The sequence below is a fragment of the Phascolarctos cinereus genome, unplaced genomic scaffold (genome assembly GCF_003287225.1).
Source record: "Phascolarctos cinereus isolate Bilbo 61053 unplaced genomic scaffold, phaCin_HiC Scaffold_5;HRSCAF=322, whole genome shotgun sequence".
Taxonomy (NCBI): Eukaryota; Metazoa; Chordata; class Mammalia; order Diprotodontia; family Phascolarctidae; genus Phascolarctos; species Phascolarctos cinereus.
Window position 1 is genome coordinate 455397924 of NW_027555958.1, and position 6000 is coordinate 455403923.

Sequence of the window (6000 nt, forward strand, 5' to 3'; positions counted from 1 at the left end):
ACTTAAATGTGCTTCTTTACATCTCCCACCCATGTTCCTCATTCTGCCCTCTGGGGCCAAGCAAAGCAAGTCCAATCCCTCTTCCAAATCTGGTTGCTCAGTCATTTCAGTAATATCCGACTCTCTGTGGCCCCATTTGCGGCTTTCTTGGCAAAGATACTTGACCACTCCTTTCTCCAGCTCATTTTACAGATGGGGAACCTGAGGCAAACAAGGTAAAGTGACTTGCCCAGGGTCACACAGCTTGTAAGTATCTGAGACCAGATTTGAACTCCAGAGGATGCCTCTTCCAGACTCCAGGTTTGGGCTCTATGCACTATGGCACCACCTAGTGCCTCTTCCAAATGATGGGTACTCAGATACTTGACAACACTCATATTCTCTCCAGTTCTTGCATTCTCCAGGATAGGTACCCTCAGTTCCTCCAACTGGCAAACGTAGTTGGTGCAGTGGATAAAGTGTTAATCTTAGAGTCAGGAAGACCCGTCTCAAACACTTACTAACTTTTCCAGCCTTAATTTCCTTATTCATAAAATGGGCTCATTACCTTATAAGATTGTCATGAGGCTCAGATAACACATAAAGACAGTCAGTCAACAAACATTTATTAATCGCTTACTATATGCCTAGTACTAAGAATAAACATATAAGCAAAAAGAGAGACAGTCTGTGCCTTCAAGGAATCTACAGCCTAATTGGAAAGTCAATACATTAAAGGAAGTTGAAAAGGGGGGAGGAGAGAAGGTACCCAGCACATGATGAGAAATTCAAGAGTGTGACCAGGTGGGAAATGTAAAGCGATATGCAAACCTGGAAGTGACCTATAAGTTCTAGCTGTCATTGTTATTATAATTATTGATGGACTCAAGCCCTTCACCAACTTGAGTGCCTTCCTGTGGACACTGTCCAGCTTATCAATGTCCTTCCAAAATGGTGGAGCTCAGAATCGAATACCAAATGTGATCTGACCAGGGCAGAGGAGAGCAGCTCACATCCCCTCATTTGACTGATGCCCCAGAAGGATAAGGGATTCACCCAAGGTAAATGGCTCATGACAGCCATAGGAGGGAGGCTGGGGGAGGACTATTCCTATTTTGCATGTGGGGAAGCTGAGGCCCTAAGGAGAGATTTACTTGCCCACAGTTACATGCTATGTTTGTGACTGTGCTGGAAAGAGGACCAGGTGTCCTGCCTCCCGGGCCAGTGGCACTTCCCACTATACCAAGGGTTCTTAACTTGTGGTCTATGGGCCTCCAAAGGGTCCATGGGTAGATTTCAGCGTATCCATAAACTTGGGGCTAAGAGCTGTCCTTACCTGGTGCTTCTGATGCTTTTGCTCTACTGTTGTCTTCAATGTCAAGCATCAGCTTCTCATCTCCCAGGGCTCTCCAGGTTGGTTCTCCAGGCGGCATACTCAGCTTAGCCAGTGGGACCCACCACCCACTCACTGGTGGTACCCTCTGCCCTTCTGTCTCCCTCACCCAAGTCTGCCAGGCTCAGCACAGGGGCAAGAGAGGGACTATTCCTCTGACCTGGGTCCCTGATGGATGTGCTAGTTCAGGTGGTCTTTAGATAAAATCTTAAACTCATAGGATCCCAGACTCTCACCTCACACCAAGTCTAGCGAGATGATGTGCAACAACTCCCCATCTCCCGTCTATCCCCACCCAGCTTGGTTCTCACAGTGATCTTCCTAAAGCATTGGTCTGGCCATGTCATGTTCCTGTTTGATTAGCTCCAGTAGCTTCCTACATCCTCCAGGATCAAATAAAACTCTCCATTTGGCTTTTAAAGCCCTTCACAACCCAGCCCACTCCCACCTTTCCAGTCTTGTTACATCATACTCCTCTTCTACCCAGGGACAAAGCTCTGCTCCTTGCATGAGAACTGCCATCTCCAGACTCCAGACATTTTCCCAGGCTGTGTCCCATGCCTGGAATTCTCCACCTCTGGAGATCTTTGTCTCCTTGTTTAAGCCTCAGCTGAAGTCCCACCTTCTACAAGAAGCCTCTCAAGCTCTCTTTATTCCAGTGCCTTCCCTTTGAGATCATCTCCAACTTAGTCTGTCTATATCTTGTTTGTAAAGGTTGTCTTCATGTTGTCTCCCCCCTTATATTATGAATGCCTTGAGGAAGAGACTGTTCTTACCTTTCTTTGTATCCCTGGCACTTAGTATAGTGCCTGGCACATAGTAAGAACTTACATGCTTATTGACTGACATTTATCTAAGCAGGAACCTCCTCTATGGCATCTCTAAGGAGAGACTACCTAACCTCTTCTGGAAGGTCTCCAGGAAGGGGGATCCTACTATCTCTTGAGTGAGACCCCCCAATCCCTTTTGGGGCCACTTTCATGGTTAGGGAGTTTTTCCTGACATTGCTCCCAAGTCCCTTCTGCAACATTCTCCATTGTGCCTGGTTCTGCCCTCTGGGGCCAAGTAGAACACATCTAATCCCTCCTTTCCATGACAGCCCTTCAAATACTAGAAGTCATGTGCCAGTCCCTTACTTACCTCTTACCCCCATCTCAGCCTTCTCCAGGCTCAACATTCCCAATGCCTTCAGCTACACTGTGTGATGGTCTCCAGTCCTCACCCCATCCTAGCCCACTTCTGGACTGCTCCAGTTAGATGACATTTGATTCAATTCAATCCAGTCCAAGACACATTTATCAAATGTCTATTAGGTAACTGACTCTGTGCTAGGCACAATCTCTTCCATTTTCCTCATCCCATATGTCCAATTGGTGGCCAAGTTCTGTCACTTCTTCCTCCATAACATCTCTCTTTCATCTCCTCTTTATTCAGGTAGCCACCACTTACCACCAGTCTTCTTGCATTGGTCTTCTAATTGGCTTCCCTGGCTTCAGTTCCTCCCTACCCTAATATATTTTTCATGTGGCTGCCAAATTGATATTGCTAAAGGTCAGGTCTTCTCCTCTGCACAAGAAGCTTCAAAGATTCCCTCTTACCTCAATGATAAGGTAGAAATTCTTAAGTTAGATGGTAACTGGGTGTTATTGACAATATTGCCAAGGATGGCTGAGGAGGCAGTAGTCAGGAGGGCTTGGGTTTGACTCTTGACTCTGGCACTTACTTGCTGTGAGACCCTAGTAATGTCACTTACTCTCTCTAAGCCTTCGGCTCCCTAACCTTATAAAATGGGGCCAGTAATCCTTGAAGTTTTCACCCTACAATACCATTGTGATACTCAAATAAGAGTACTCTACAAACAGCTACAGCTATTATGAAGAGGCAGTGGGGCAAAGGGGAGAAAAAGGACTGTCTTTGGATCAGGAAGAGCTATGCTCATTCTTACTTCTGACATAAAATGACTCTGTGACCTTGGGCAAGTCATTTCTCTCAGTAACTCCACACAGCTTTCTAGGACTGAGTTGTGGAGGAGGTCTTGATTTGCATTAATGGAAGGAATTTCCTTGCTGGGAGTTCTCTTGGACTAATGAAATCACACGTGTAATCCAAAAAGATCTTCTTATTTTTTAATTGTCAAAATTTTGGGCAGCTAGGTGGTGCAGTGTATAGAGCCCTGGCTTTTCAGTCAGGAGGACCTGAGTTCAAATGTGACCTCAGACATTTAATACTGCTTGCCTCCAAACAAACAAACAAACAAACACAAAAAAAGAAAAAAAAAAGAAAATTCTCTAATTGTTAACATTTCATGTTGGTCCTACGGTTTTCCATGTGTTTTGCCTACACTATTTCATTTTAGACCAATATAGCTCTATCTAAATTTGAGATATTATTGTTGTTGTGATTTTTATTATTATTATCTGGGATTCCTCGTCTGTTTAAGAGTGAAAAAATGAGTAGAATGGGTTGTTGTTGGAAAGGAGAGGGATAAGAGACTTGAGACTGAGGCAGTCAAAATGGCGGAGTAGCAGGCACTACAGTATAGCTCCCCCAGCCTCCTTCACTAGCTTCTAGAAAATATATCAAACCATGTTCTGACTGGATGGCCAAGAAAAAGTGACAGTGTGTCATTTTTTTTTCCAATTCAGGGTGACTTAGGGAGGCAAACAGAGTGGTCTTTCGGTACTAGGGATGAAGTCTGTTCAGGAGCACACTGTGTGGGATACGTTCCATCATGCAGAGATTAAAAGAGCTAAGACTGTGCACTGGGTCAAGAAGCCCCAAGTCAGGGTAAGATCCCATGATGTCCCTGAACTAGTTCAGAGTGTAGGAATGAGTGCCTCTCTGGAAAGTGATGCCCACGACCCAGTTGGGATCACAGATCCAGGACAGACTGAAGAGGGTACCTGGATCTAGGCAGAGAGGAGCAGTCACAACTGTGGGCTCTAGCTATGTGCTGAGCAAGGAACAAGTTTGGAAGAAAGCAATAGTTGAGTGGCTCTGATTCCAAGAGGAGAGCAGGGCCTCAGTTCTAGCCTTCAGCCCGGGCTGGAACCTGCAGTAGAAGAACCAGGCTGGGAATCCCAGATCAAAGGGAAAGCCTGCAGTTCAGTCCCTCTGAACCCACAGAGCCTCCCAGCGGCTAATAGAGGCTGCTTTCAGCAGCCACTATTGAAATTGGCAGCTACTATTTTCACCACTGAAATTTCCAACCAGGAACAAGTCAACAGACCCAAACCAGGGTCAGGAACTTGCAGAATTCAGAAAGGGAGGGCAGTGAGCAGACTTCACCCTGAATTATATCACTTTGGGAGTGCTAAAAGTTTGTAGGCCCTAGCCTGAGCTGTGAAAGCAGAAGAAGGACAGAAGAGGACAGAAGCTTAGCTCAGAAGTCCCCCCCTCCCAAGTACTCAGAGTACAGCTTTAACCTAAGGCTCCAAGTCAAGAAGTACATTGGAAGGATGTGCAAATGAAAGAAGAATCCCAACATAAAGAGCTATTATGGTGGCAGGAAATCGAAAGACACAAACCTAGAACAAAAGAATGACCAAAAAACCTCTCAAAAAGAACAAAAAAGAACAAAACCATCTCAAAGCCTCAAATGAAAATACAGCTTTGATCCGAGTCCAGCCAGAATTTCTGGGAGAATTCAATCAAGAGTCTTAAAATGAGCTAAAAATGATTTTAAAAACTAAATGAGAGCAGTAGAGAAAAAAATGGGAAAAGAAATGAGAGCTATGGAAGAAAGACAGGAAAAGAATATTAAGAGCTTGAAAAAAGAGTTATAAGGGGCAGCTAGGTGGCACAGTGGATAGAGGTCCATCCTTGGAGTCAGGAGGACCTGAGTTCAAATCTGGGCTCAGACACTTGACACTTACTAGCTGTGTGACCCTGGGCAAGTCACTTAACCCCAATTGCCTAAGCAAAAAATAAAAAATTAAAAAATTAAAAGAGGAAAGAGAAAGAAAGAAAGAAAGAAAGAAAGAAAAAAGAGGTATAAAACCTTATCCAAGAAAATAACTTCCTCAAAATTAGAATTGACCAGAGAGAAGCTAATGACTCCATGAGACATCAAGAAATATCTAAACAAAGTTAAAAGACTAGATTAAAAAAATAGAAAAAATATGAAGTATCTTATAGCAAAAACAACTGACCAGGAAAACAAATTGAGGGAAGATCATTTAAGCATCATTGGATTATTTGAAAGCTATGACAAAATATAGCTTAAATATTCTATTTCAAGGAGTAATAAAAGAAAATCGCCTAGATATCAGTATTAAAGGGCAAAATAGAAATTGAAAGAATCTACCAATCACCTCCTGAAAGAAAACCCAAAATGAAAATTCCCAGAAACATTATATCCAAATTCCTGCTCTCCCAGATCAAAGACAAAAAGTACTGCAAGCAACCAGAAAGAAAGAATTCAAGTACTGAGGAGATAGAATCAGATTCACACAAGAGTTAGCATCTAGCACCATAGAGGAGTGGAGAACTTGGAATGTATTTTAGGAAGCAAAAGATTTAGGTTTAAAGCCAAGGATGATTTATCAGCAAAATTGAGTGTAATCTTACTGGGGGGGGGGGGAATGAGCCTTCAATGAAACAGACAACTTCCAAGCATTCCCAATGGG